Genomic DNA, 15,280 nt, shown 5'->3' with positions numbered 1-15,280 from the left:
TGAAAATTTGTCAAAACATATTTAAACACAAAAGCATATATACATATGTTAATAGGAGCATTATACTTGAAAGAAATTGGAAAAAAACAAATGTCCATCAGCTGACAAGTAAACAAAATGTTTAATATCCATAAAATGGAATATTGTTCTACATTAAAAATATGCATGCTGAACACTGATGAACCTTGAAACACTTTAAATAATAGAGATCAGTCACAGAGACCATATATTATATGATATGATTCAATTAAAAAAATATCCAGATATCCAAACCCATGAAGACAAAAAGTTACCTGAAGTTATGTAAGAGGCAAAAAAATTGCCCAGCAATGGACACAGGTTTATTCTTGAGGTTATCTAAGTCCAGTTTAAGTATCTTAGTCAAAAAACTCAAAATCTTAAATGCTTCAAGAACTGACACTTTTTGAATGCTTACTTTATACTACAAGTAGAAAATTACACAACAAACCTTATATGAATGTTTTAGTTAAAAAGCAAGCTGAGGAAAAAAATGTATAAAATTGCCTTCAGAATATATGTGTAAGTTGAAAATAAAACAAATGAATCTCATGTTGACCTAAAAGATATCCCATTATGTGTATGCAAATATTCAAAATGGTGAAAAAAAATCTTGAATAAGAAAAAATTCTGACCAGTAATGTGGTTAAGGGATATTCAACCTGTATTTTAAAATTAGATTTGTTTTCACTTGTATAATGACTGAAAAACTATAAATATTCAAAGAACATCAAACTATATACCACAAAGGGATAAATTTTATGCCACATGAGTTTAAATCAAGGATTTGGGGGTTTTTTAAAATTTGGATTTCTGATATTTTAGCTAGGTAAAACCTACTTTAAAGAAAAAAGCTTTTCAAAGTTCTCAATGGATTTTAAGAGATTAATTTTTAAATATTTGAGAACCCTTGCCCTAAAGTATACAAGAATATCCTAATTGGTTTTGGTATTCTTATTCTAACTTCCTGATGGTCTACTCATATGCATTATTAAACAGAACCATGTTTTAAAAATATGACAGCTTTATCATTTAAAAATCTATCAGAATCTTTCTGTTAGCTATGAATCTCACAGCACTCTCCATGATCTGTAATGTCTCATGTGACCTGTTTCCCATTACTTTCTCAACCTTATTTTTAGCTTCAGCAAGATTCTTTCATAGTAGCATTTGTACTGTGTTGTTACAAATACATCAAGTGCAATCTCGAACTAAGATCTTAGAAACTTCTGATGTTTTTCCCAAAGTCCTCCCAAAATATTTTCATGGGTCACTTCTTCATTCAAGGAATTGCTCAAATATCACTACTTCACACATGCCTTTCCTATCTACCCTATCCAAAGTAATGCTTTCCATTTGTATAGCATCATCCATTTTCTTCTATCCTCTTTCCCACAAACCCAAAGTGGAGTTATTCATTAGACACAATGCTCTTCATTCACACCTAGCTTGCCTGGATGGACTAAGCTCTAGTTTCCCACAATGGTAACTTACTTAACAACACACTCTGTTGGGTCATTTCTCCTTATAAACACATTTTCTCACATGCTTAAGACTTTTTCCTGATATTTTTCCTTGTATGTACTACTTGGGTTCAAATCTTTGCCTTTTATGACTGTCAGAGTTGATACTACGTTTATTTCATTTCCTTATATTCATGACTATATATTGTTTCACCCCCAAAGACATGAATTCTAGAAATGTAAGGATTTTGTTATTCTCACTATACTCACATTTCCTAGAACAAGGCTTTGAATAAAATTGACACACAATAAATATTTGTTGAATGTAAGATTGAATGACTGTCAGATATACTCCTCATATAATCCTGTGAATCAGGTGCTATCACTTTATTTCTATATCAGAGATTATGAAACCTAGATTTCAAAAGGCTAATAAATTGCCAAAAGGTACAGAGTATGTAAGAATACAAGCTTCTACTCTATATGCCTTATGCAAAAGTCTGTATTTTTTACAAAATTCAAAACTCAGTCCTGAGATCCAAGGTAAATGGGAAAACACATCTAATATCAATGGATCTTACAGTGAATATCTCAGCATTTGTAAATTCTTCCTGGTTAAGGTAGAAGGCTAAGTGAGGTAAATTTTAAAAAATTAGAAAAACAAGTTAAACAATTAAAACAAGTTAGTGTATATTCTTCTAAAGATCTGAGATCCTCCCTCCTAAGTCTGTTTTTGTTTTTGGCTTTGTAAGTCTTCATTCACATAGGTAATTACCATGGTCACCATGTCTTCAGTAAACTCTATATTCCCCATTTTTCCCCTGCTTAAATTAAAGATCATATCTAATTCTATGTTTCAAGCCATCTCCTTGTTCTAAGAAGTAGGGCTTATAGTTTAGAGTACATGCATGATCTACTTGTTGCTGGCATTCTTTCTTTAAAACCCAGGAGAACAACTTTGAAGCTTACACAGGAGAACAGCCAGCACCATTCTTGAAAGGTGGCCGATTAAGTGGAATTACTCAAGTATAGTAGTCTTTGATGTGTTGCTATTCATTAATCAAACACTTTCCTACAATGTCCTAAAGCACAACAGAAAGAACCAGAAAAAGTATAGCCGCCTAACAGATTTGATTTCACTTATTATTTCTCTTTTAGTTTCTTCAGTTCTTTAATTTATAAACTCATTTGGTAAATGGAAATAGAGCTATCATAAGATTTCCAAAGTAAATTATTTTATCAATTCTAACTATGTCTACAGATGAAGAAATAGATAATCCACTACAATTTCCCTAACATTTAATTTAATTGGGGATTTTTGAGTCTTTTAAAATTGCTTTAAAATAGGCTAAATATATAGTTTACCTGTCACAGGGTTTTAAGAGATGAGTAGGGTGGAGTCTCATCATGAAAGCTTAAAGCAACATGGTGATCTGGTAATCAAGAATACCACCCTAGGAAAAAGTGAATGAGAGATTGAATTGGATGAAGAGGTTGTAAACAGCAGTTATGTAACTCATAGAGATTTTTACCAAAGAATCGCTGTTGCAAAACTTATAGATCTGAGAACTTTGCAAAAATTGTCAAAGGGAAGTTGAATGAAAGAATACTTTTGCAAAAAGTAAAAGCAAGGGAATTTGATATAAAACTTGATTTGACTACTACTTTTCTGTGATCTGATGGTTTTGAGAAAATACCTTCATTTCCCTTGCTATAATTAAGTTGTTTTAAAGTCTTCAGTGTATTATTGAGTTGACTTGAAGTCCCTATCTGTCTCTCTATCTCTCTATCTGTCTGTCTGTCTGTCTATTTATCTATCTGTCTGTCTATCTATCTATCTATCTATCTATCTATCTATCTATCTATTATCTATGTACCCATCTTAGGTTGCTAGCTAGCTAGCTAAACATATACATATATGTAGAATTTTACAGTGCCACTTTATATATTAATTCTGAGCTGAATAATCTTTGAATTTACTAAGTTGATTTAAAAACTCAATAACTTACTTGTTTGTTACTTTATCTTGTTCAAATCTGCATTGCTCTTGCAATTATAAATATTTAGCTGAAAAAATTTGAGAGAGCAGTTATGATAGCATCCTCTTCCACATAGGTACATAAAAGAATTCAGAATGGCCATGCTTAGTTGCAGGAAATGTTTCCAAATCTTTGCTTATGCATAACTGCAATGAGTTTCATAGAGGAATGTGAGATTGGGACAAAGGAGTTATGTTTTAGCTTTCTACTTCCTCCAAAGAGGTTCCCCACTTGAAAGGACATGGGTCATCTAGAAATAAAGAATTTTGTAGAGAATGAACTGATGGCTTGAAGACATCATCACAGGTTCATTTCTTTTTCACTCTTTAACTTTCTTGGAAAGCAAATGGGTATCATTTTGCTGCTTTTGATAGTTGACCTCCCTCCTACAAGTGACATCATGTTGCCTATCCCAGCCAAAATTCATAATTGTGAACTCAACAAAAACTATTAGTTTGAAGTAAATCTAATGCTGCTAGGGGACAAAGGACCATGCAAGCAGAGTGTATGTAAGTAACTCAGAGCTTCACCTGGTAATACATGCATTTTTGTGTATAATTTTCCAAATGGTAATTTTTAAATCTAAGTGGAATAAATTTAGTTCTGAGAGGAAATGTCCTTTACATTCCATTGTCTTTCTTTATCTCTATAATATGGTAGAGACAAACTCTTTATAAATTGATAAATTTTCTACCTAGCTCCTTTCTATAAATTCATTAAGAAACTTTCAGATATCAAATATTATTAGAATTAATATTTTTACACAATTTCAAATCCAGAGTCCCATAAAAAAACAAGAGTATGAATGAGGTCCTTATCATCCATCCAGTGTATCCAAAGCATTCCTAGGCTTTTAGTCATCTTTGATGAGGAGCACAGCAAAAACAAGTACAGAAATAAATGCCTCCTTTTCTTTTTCTTTTCTAAAAGAATTATTGTATTGAAAAGTTCAGCACTCCAAGATAATACCACTTTTTTTTCTTGTAAATTAAGGGCTTGAGTATGAAAACCATTCATTAGATGGGACAAATGAGATTTTATTTAGCCACTAGGTAGAAGTCTTGAGCCAAACAAAAAGGTGAAATGGTAAAAAATTGTGCATTTTAATTTAGCTACTCAAGGAGCATGATCTCAGAGACTTAAAAATTAAAAGAAGGTGATACTAGGCTAATATAGTTATAACCACAATCTATAGTACTAACCATTTTCTTTTCTTTAATAATTTAAATGACCCTAATTATTATCTTGTATTTTCATGTGTTTGCAAAAAGTGAATTTTTTTGGTTCTTTTGAAAGCAGCTATTACCAATGAATAATTAAATATACCCATTTCAAAAATTTCATTCCATTCATAACTTACTGTTTTGAAGCAGAGTAAAATAATATATGCAGTTGATATGTAGTCATAATTGTATTTTCCTGTTATTGAGAAGTAGAGAATTGCGTTTGATAATATTGTTATTGGACTTGAAATGCTTTAAGAAAAATGCAATGAAAGCACACACAGAACAGCATACAAATTTCTGAGTTTATTTTATAAACTGTAGAATACATATAGATGTTTCTGTGGATGGATTAATTCTCATTTTTTTATCCACTTCTTTCAGCCTTTCTTTTTCTCTACCTTTACAAATTTCCATATTTTTTTCAGCCCAAACATCAAACTTTTATTATGGAGAGGCATTCAGTTTAACTTTGCCACTTACATTCAGTAGGTACGGAATCACTCTTTAACCGAATGGGAAACTATAATTTCTAAGAAGCATTTTTTGGTGGTTGTAATATCACCACTTCTTTCTGAAATTCAGTGGTAGGGTTGGGTGTGGTTTCACATGATTATAATCCCAGTACTCAAGGAAGTTGTAAATTGCAGCTCATCTAAGGCAATTTAGCAACTTAGTGAAAAACCTATCTTAAAATTTCAGAACAGTTACTGTGAAAGAGTTGGGAAGGTAGCTTGGTTTGCTTGTTTTTTGAGACAGAGTCTTGCTGTGTAGTTCAGGCTGGCCTTGAACTCTCTCTCTAGACTGTTCTGACCTTGGACTTGTGGGGATCCTCCCGCCTTAGTCTTCCAAGTGCTGGGATTACGGATGTGAGCTACCGGATTTGGCTAAGGATGCTGTTTGGTGAGAAAGTCCTAGCTTCAATTTCCAGTACAACACATACACACACACACACACACACACACACACACACACACACACAATTGTTGGTAGAAGGGAAAGAATAAATATGAGAAAATTAAAAAATGGAAACATGCTTTTTATAAATAGGGAGGGGTAGAGGGGTTGAAGAGAGGGAGGACAGGGGAATGAGGAAAAACATAAGAAGCGAGATATATCACGTACAGGTACAAATTCCCAATGTTGAATGTCATCATATTGTATACCTAAAAAGTACCAATAAACTTCATGAGTAAAAAAATTCTTGGTAGAAATGATTAACTACATTTTCAACTATAAAGATAACTCGCTTTTCTTTTTGAATTGTGTCACTTGGATTTTACTAAACTATTTCTGTTTTTTTAAAAAAAATGCCTGGTGTTGTCTAAAATAGCCTCATTGTTTAGAAGTGGCCAAAGAATGCACTGGCAAGCTTTTGTGCCTGGAAATTAATGAAAGCCTTGCCTCTAATGCGAAGAATACATTGCATCTTAATCTCCAGTATAAATGTCATTTGTGTATCATGATTTTCAGTGGAGGCTAGGTGATGCAGATTAATTTCATAACAGCAACAACAGTAATTACACCTTTCCATTCATTTAATATAATATATAAATATAAGCTCTGACACCATCTATAAAGTTCTTGGGACTTTTTCTTCTCAAGATGAAAGGTGTTGTTTAAATCTTTTAAAATGCCTAATTATAATTACTGAGGTTGTCTGCTGGAAAGATAATTGCATGTCTTGTTGCTTGAGAAAACAGAAGACTGAAATCTGGCTGAAAGCTCTCTCCTGGTAAATGAGAGTATGACCAAAGGCAAGGACTTGAAGGCACAGGGCAGAAAACTTGACATGAGGTCATCACCCTGGCATGGTATTTTACTGAAGATAAGACCCAAAATGTCTTTCAGTCGCTAGGACAGATGAATTTGCCTGAAGCTGCTCTCCAGTTGAATTCAGAACACTTGTTAAAAGCTAGAGAGTTTTATATGACGAGATCACCGGAAAGAAGGAATGTAGGAAAAAATGTACTGATCAACTCTGTCCAGGGGTATAAGAATAAATCCCATTACTATTGGTGTGCTTGGAATTGGAAATGAGATACATAATATATTGGACATCTGTTCTCTGTGAAACTATAGATAGGTTCTTTGAGAGCATATACTAAATATAGAATTAAGGAGATTCATTTATCCTTTTTTATTGTATCTTTTATTCTTTATGCCCTATAGCCTCTCTTCTCTGATGTCTGGTGGGGGCATTCTTTGGAATGCCATGAGAAAATTACCTGACAACAGAAAGGTTAGAATAAGAAAAAAATCATATTTCATAAGAGAGAGACCAGTTTCTCTGTGTGGCAGAGAATATTTTGAACAGTAATTTGTTCTCCTGATTCCACCTTCTTTGCCGATGATTTTAGGGTGTGCCTATTTGGGCAGTGCTTTTCTCTCTGGCAGTTATGTGTGGAGAAAGAGATTCTTTGTTTGTTGTTCTGTTCTGTTTGAACTACAACAATGTATAAAACAAGCCCCTGCCAAATCTCCATGAGAGGATTGGGTGTATATTAGAAACAGGTTGAACGTTGGTGGGTGTAGGGAGGGGGTGGAAGCTGATAGGTAGGCTTGTGTGTGTTCCAGACCCAACAGCAGGTTCTGCAAGTTCTGACACTGGTAATGAATTTGCTCTCTGAAAGAAGTCTGTGCCTCTGTGTGTATAAAACAAACATTTTAAATTGAAACTCATAAAAGAATAAAAGAATCAAAACATTCTTCCTACTCTCTCTCAAGGGGAAATGGAAGGTTTTGGTGTCTGACAGGTGCAGCTTATTAGTAATCTGGACAGCAGCCAGAAGTTCGTGTATGAACAGAGCAAGAAGACCACACTTGTGGACTGAAAACCCGGATCTCCAACACAAGGAAAAATGTGTACAGCATCACCCCTGTTTTTCCATTTTTCTCATTGGCTGATTTTCATTTTAAGATTTTAATATAAAGCTTCCTGACCTAGGTTCAAATGTGTCACCAAAACTTCCTGTGTTTGTAACTCAGTCCCTAATACAACTGTGTTGAGAGGTGGTTAGATATGTGGACTCTACCTTTGTGAGTGGAATAATGTTATTGTGGGAGTGGGCTTGCTAGGGAATGTGATGTTGATTATCATTCTCTATCGTTTTTGTTTTCTGTCTCAATTGTTCCTCACTTTCTGCCATGGGAGGCTGTAGCAAGAAGTCCCTCATCATTATAGCTGGTAGTCTTGGACTTTTCAGCCTACAGAATCATGTGTTAAATAAATTTCTGTCCACTACAAATGGTGTGGCCTGTGTTATTTGGATGTGGAAGAATAAAACGGACAGAGACAATGCAATTCCAAATGCTGGAGTTTTCTGTTGGAGATTGGATACATCATATTTTATTTAATTAAAATCATAATGTCCTTTGATTAATTCTTTATTTTCTATCTACTTTCATTAAAAAATGTCTGTGAATGTCCTTTAGTGTTCTTTCCAAAATATTTGTTAATGTTAATCTATTTATTTCCTAGACATAAATAAGTTTGCTGAGTATAACTTTCCTTGGCTAAAAACATTATGACCAATCACTAAAAGTGGAAGCCATCAAATATGTGTAGGTGGTGAATGAATAAGGCCCTTAGAAGGCCTTGGAGAAAGTCTCACTATCAAATGGACAATGGAATAAAGCGAAAGGTTCTATTGAATAGATTCCCAGTTAAAAATGAAGGACTTTTCTAATAATAAGGGAGAATAGGGAAAAATTAGTACCATGGAGTTTCAGAACAGTGTGCTGTAAAGAACACTTTTGTGAGTCTCTTGCTAAAATTCTATTTAAACTATTAACTATAAATAAGTACATCTATTTCCGTTTGATTATATTCATTCTATACATTTTCTTTGCCTTTTCACAAATATAAAATTCTTGTGCATAAATGTTCCCCGTGTATAAAGATTAAGATGGAAAAGAACACAATCAAATAATTTCTCATATATTTTAAAGTATTGGTGAGTGAACTTTGTCTTTTCCTCCAACCTATGACAACATTTCTGGGTTCTTGACTTTATAATGGCTTTTCTGGATAAAAACTTACATGAGTGGGTTTGGCTTTACCACTTATCTTTCTCCCAGATGATTTTATGGTCCTGTTCATCATGTTTGTCAGTATTACTAATTTTCTTTGCATTGGCACTGAAAAATGAACTCCTGGTCTAACCAGTCTGAGAACTATGATTTCCTTACTACATACATAAAATGCCTTCTACTAAAGAATGAATGATGCTGAAAATATAATTATTGGCCAGATATTCTCTACATAATTTATGTATTTAGAAATATATATGTGCAAAAATTATTTCTGTAATTCACAGTAAATTATTATCTCCTTCCTCTTCACCTCTGTTTCCCATACCTAACCCCCAGTTCTACACACTTGAGAATAAGACTCAAGTATAATGGGTGTGACTTAATGTGCTGGATAAAGGATGGTACAGCTTTATTTCCTCCTCCTCCTGTGTGGGGAACCAAAAAAAAGAATAGGAAAGGTTATGTAAAATCATAGCTAAGAAAACAACTACAGGCCTTAAAGCCAAGATTATTCTATAATTAAAAACATTCTTATAATTCTATAATTAAAACATTTTTGTTTTCTTCTTTTTCCCTAGCTACTAGGGATCATTTGTTAGGTCCCATGAGCACATTTTCCATGTCATTTTTTACAATAGCCTCAAGACAAATGGAAGCAATAAATTAGAAATCTTTGATAAAAATTTGCTCTTCACAAAAATTTAGGAGATGCTGTTTCTTATCCAAAAGCTGTTTTTAAAATTTGTCTTATGACTTTTACCAGGTACGTATACAGCATTTACTCCACAAAGCACACGGGTTCCATTGTTCTTTCCTTGTCTTCAAATATCTTACCCCCAGCCACTTACATGTGAACATCTCTCCATCCCACCCCAGAATACATCTCCTATATAAAAGATGCTTGAATTGTTTTTTTGTAGAAATTCTAGACACTCTTTGCTCCATGTGAAAGATATGTCTTGATTAGTGAAGAGAATGAATGTTAAATCTTTATTTGTTTTTGTCTTATGAGCTGATAAGGCTTTATTTGTATTTGTATATCCCTGCATCTATGGTGACATTATTTTCTTAGCAAATATATGTAATAGATCTTTGGAAAAAAAGGAAGGAGACTAGTTAAGTAGAGAAAAACAATCCTATTATTTTCTGTTCTGTACTCTGACAGAGTAGACAGAGGCTGACTTGGATAGCCTTCAAAATATTTTAGTATTAATAAAAATTATCATAGATTTCTCAATCAAGAAAAGAGGAAAAAGAATAATTTGAAGGTTCCTGGAACATTGGTATTTGTATTTGTATAGGGCAGGCTGTTCCACTTCATCAGTATCCTCTCAGCATTTTCTTTGTAACTTGATGGAGATTAGGTGACCTAACTCCACCTGCTGGATGACTGAAATTACATTGCTTTGGTGTAGGAAGTCAAGCTGACATCATGCAATTGTTAATGACATAAAAGCTTGAAGAGCCTGATTTAAACTCTAGGCTTCACCATTTTCTGGCCACGAGAGTCACCTCTTAAATGAAGACGTAAAATGTCTGGATCAAATCCTCACCAATGTAAAAGAAAAAATATAGGTTGAGCTGATGATCTCAAATGACCGCATATTCTTCATTCCTGATAAATCTGATTTAATTTGAATTAGGAAATCTAGACCATTGGGTCTTTATTGACATTGACTAGAGTAGTAATATTGCACTGTACTCTGATTTTATTTCTAATGAAAATACCTGTGAATTTCCACCCATTTTGTTCTGTCTCATCCTACTTCTGTCATTTATTAGATGAGTGGTACCTTACACAACAGGCTCTTTAAAATCTACATTATCCTAAAGATAAGAGAAGATAACACTTCTTCCTCTCAGGGTAGTTATACAGGTTAAATCATAGTTTAGCAATTACAGGACCTTTCTTTTTGGTGATCAAGAGTATTTGGGGTTCTTGGTGCTGAGGAAATGACAGATATTCTCATTGAATGAAAATTTATTTATATTAATTACTGTCATCAATAGAGTAATAGCAGAAGCAATCTCTGTTCAGGTAAAAGGAAATATTTTAAGCCAGAGAAATAAAATCATAAATAAGGCAAAAAACATGTGTTTCTCATTTGAACAGGCTATACTCTTTTCCTGTGACAATCCTGTGATGTTCTTACTATGGCAACTCAAATTATGGAAGTCACATGAACAAAAACAATCATACACATTCATATATCAATACATGTACACTCATACACACACAAGCACACAGAAAGAGTATTATTTAATTCCATTTCAGAGTTAAAACCTCTATTTATATTTTGCTTTTGCATGCTTAGCTTCTAGATTGGCCAGCGCCTACAATTGGACTTTGAAAATTTAAAGTTGATCCAGGAATAACTTCACATTTTGGCCTCACAAGTATTACTTATGTTATTTTTCCTGTTGATGATGAGATAAAGAACAAAACTACACAGATTTTACATATTAATTAAAGAGCAGTGAAAGATTAATAGTAAAAGACAAGAAAGACTATGTGTTGGTATAGAGTAGCCCTGTGTGATAGATAAGGACTCCAAAGGGATAAATGTCACCTCAGAGATGATTATTTGTTCCTATGTCACAGCACCTAAGCATGGAGTCCAGAGGCTCTTTAAATTCATCTCAATTAACATTATGACCTCACATCCTCTTATTATTTCTTATTCCTCTGACTGATCTTCTAGATTATCTTAATATTCAACTTAAGCTGTGCTTAGTGTGTTATTTAACTTGCAATATTTTCAATTTCCCAGAGATTCAATGTTTTGAAGACATTAAAATTTGAGATCAATTATTTTCAGTGATAGATATGAAGTATTTGTTTTCATTCCCTTATGTGAAAAATCCCAATATTTCTTTCACTTACATATATAGGAAAAGAAAATCCTATTTTAAAGCAGGAAAACCATGACTGCTTCCATCTTGTGTAGCTACACATAACTATTTACCAATAATCTGTACTTTTTTGTATAATTGGTAGTAACAATCTCTATTTTTGAAAATTGAAATGAAATCCTATAAAAGACTCTCAAGAAAGGAGGGAATCATTTCATAATTTAATGTGATTAATTTTAATCAATTTGGAAATAAATCTTTCATAAGTGCTTGAGGATTTTTTTTAACCTTAAGTAAGTGAGGCTTTTTAGCTCTAATGTTTGAGAGAAAACAGAAAGTCATGATTTCTGAGAATATTTACAAATTACAAGTTCACTAAACAAAAATATGTTCGAATCTGGTCTATACATGTATTTGTAACCAGGTATCACAATTGCAATTATTTAATTTTAATCATTAATTATACCATTTGAGAAGTTAATAATGGTAGTAGCAGTTAGAACAAGGGGTAATGGAGAATGATGAACATTGGGACCAAAAGTAAATATCTGAACAATTCATGTAAGGGAATCTGGTAATATATTCAACTCATCCCAGCATATGAAATAGGTTTACAAAATTTGCATTAGTTTCAGAGTTTTCCTGGATTTATTTCTAAGCATTTATTGAAACACCATTAAAATCAAATCCATGTGCACCCAGTTCTTCATTGCTACATTGTACAGAACATAGTCTTTGCTAAGACACTGTCATTGTTGCCTTTAGAATGTGTTCTACATAACTCCAATACTTATCCCTTATTATACAAGAAAAAACACATTAGTCCTATGCATCCATTTTAGGATTGGTACAAAGTATTCTGTATCCTTGTTCAAATTACCTCTTTTTGTCAAAACAAATCAAGCTATGATGGCCTTTTCATATTTTATAAACTGCAGACAACAGATATTTTTTATTACTAAAGTAAGACACAATTATAAAAGTTCAGGAAATACTAAAAAGTGTACTACTAGCATTGATACATTGTCTCCCAGACTTGTCCATTGCATATGCATAAAAATATTATGTCTTGGTTTGGAGATTTAGCTCAGTGGTTCCACCATCTGCCTTGCAAGCTCAATGTCCCGAGTTCAATCCCTGGTACCAAAAAAAAAAATATGTCTTAGATCAGAAAAATAAAATTAATTTATAAATGCATATTTCATAGCATATATTTTCTTCCAAATTTAATGTAGACATAACAGTATGACAGTAACATATTTTGCTTAAAAGGCATCGTTTGAAATGCTGCATTATATTCCATTTACATATACATCATTATTTATTTAACTTGTCTCCATTGATTGACATTTAGATTGTTTTCATTATATTGCTAATATAAATTCCATTGTAATGAAATCCCTTATATATGTCTCTCTGCATTTAACTGATTATTTTCTTTTTAAATTCTAGATAGGGCAATTTCAGAGGTTGATTACTTAAGCATTTTGAAAGAATTCTATTCATACTGTTGTTCTACACAATATTTTTAAATCAATTATTTTTCTACTGGCACTGAGTGCAAACATCTGTTTTTACCCACTCTCTTACCAATACTATTAAGATCACCAATAAAGATGGTAACACATCTAATATTTAGTGGGGGTAAAATATTAAAGAAAAGGAGTTCAGTTTTTAAATTTTCTATTTTATCTTGAACACAACTGCAGTTATAACCAGAACGTGATTTGCCTTCTATATTGAAAAATCTTAAAAAGAAAAGCTATATTACATACTTTTGTAACCATTCACTATTTTTAAACACTTATATGGAAACCAATGATAATATATACAGTGGAACAGTAATTTTGATATGCTCTAATAATTGATAAAGACATTATTTTCATTTGTAGCACCAAACTTGGTTGAAGGATTGAGCTCCTACCCCAAGTTTAAGATTCCACAGCCAAACTCAGTTATGATGAGAAGATGGTTATATTTTTCTGCCTTAGCTAGCTAACCTTGATAATTCAGAAATCAAAATGCAGTTTAAATTGATCCTCCTCTGTGTATTTGTGTCTTCATGTGAAAGAGAGATTAATTCACGCCGATGTTTTTCTTTGTGTTATTCTTCACAAACACTTGTTTCAAGCTCAGCAACCTCCTCAAGCTCTTCTGGCTCAAACTTCCTCCCCTTGTCTTTATTATCAATGTTCTCACAATGCTCTTTTTGTGTGCAATGGCTTCTTCCTCCTCTCTTGCTTGTTGACTGGCCTTTCCTTTTCATGTTCTGTGCAGTTTCCCTTTGTTTATGTGACACATTATTGCACCTTGAGTCCTTAGAAATCCTGTTTCAGTTCTCATTGAAGCTGTGTGTTCTTTTGTCACATTCTGGCTACTTTTCCATGCTGAAATTCTTACCTTTTATGGTACTGGTGTAATTTTAATGCAATCCCAATGTAACATGCTGCCTATCATCACTCCCACATTTCCAGTGGTTTTTGGACATGCTCCAGGCACTGGATGTGAGCTGTATTTACATTTTGTGACATATTTTCCCCTTCTGATGAATTCTTCTCTTTTCAATGCTAATCTCGTCTCATACTTTGATAATATTTTATTTAATTACACTTTTTTGTCTTTGATAACATTTTCATGTGGTTTTCCCTCTTACCATGCTTTCATGTTCAATATGAATCTTTTTAGTTTGCTTTTTATGGCCATTTCCACTGAAGGTCTTTGGTTCTGTCTTGGTCTATTGTTTCCTGAGATAATCTGTTATTTTTTATGATAGCATGCATGTGGCATGGTCATCAAAGAAAGTACAATTGGAGTGAGAAAAAGTGTGTTTCCTATTATCAACATACTTGGTAAAGCAGAATATGTACAACTAAGGAACTGGAAACCATTTAAAAGATAGGAGATTTCTTAAAAAGTCCATTATGCCAGAATGAATACTGAAAACTATGTAATAAACAGTGCTGAGAGATCAAAGTAAAAATGAATTGGAAACCTAGTTAAACAATATTCCAGCATCACTAAGTCAGGGCTCAGGGTGATTTTTAAAGCTATTTAGTCCTTTTTATCATCTAGTATTTGAAATTTGTACATCATTCCAAATACATAATCATTTAGAATATGATTAAATGACAAGGATACAAAAACATATTAACTGACTAGGTTTTCATCATTTCCTTATATAGAATAAAAACTTGTCTCAATGTACATTTGTGTTTTGGCCCTAGTCCTATTCCCTGACATCATACTTTTTCAAGCAGACTTTTAGTTTAAAGCAGTTTAAGACTTGCAGCAAAATTGAGATGTAGAGATCTTTCATGTGCCCTAGCTTCTAGATTCTCCTGTAATCAAAATCCCCATCCATAGTGGTGCACTTAACATTATTAATGGACATATAGTCATACATCATTACTACCCAGAGGCTATAGATCACATTAAGTTTTATGCAATGCTGTACATTTTCTGGTTTTGAAAAATTTTATAATTATATACTCCAACATTTTAATACCACACAATAGAGTTTCACTGTCTTAAAAATCTTTTTTGTTCATTCTGTTATTCCTTCAGCCCCTTTAACTTTTGGAAATCACTGATTTTTTTTTTTTTTTTTTTTTTTTTTACTACTTCATAGTATGCCTTTCCCCAAATTTCA

Source organism: Heterocephalus glaber, unplaced genomic scaffold, assembly GCF_053883595.1.
Source record: "Heterocephalus glaber isolate CG9 unplaced genomic scaffold, H.glaber_assembly_v1.0 deba00000122, whole genome shotgun sequence".
Taxonomy (NCBI): Eukaryota; Metazoa; Chordata; class Mammalia; order Rodentia; family Bathyergidae; genus Heterocephalus; species Heterocephalus glaber.
This window is presented reverse-complemented; position numbering follows the sequence as displayed.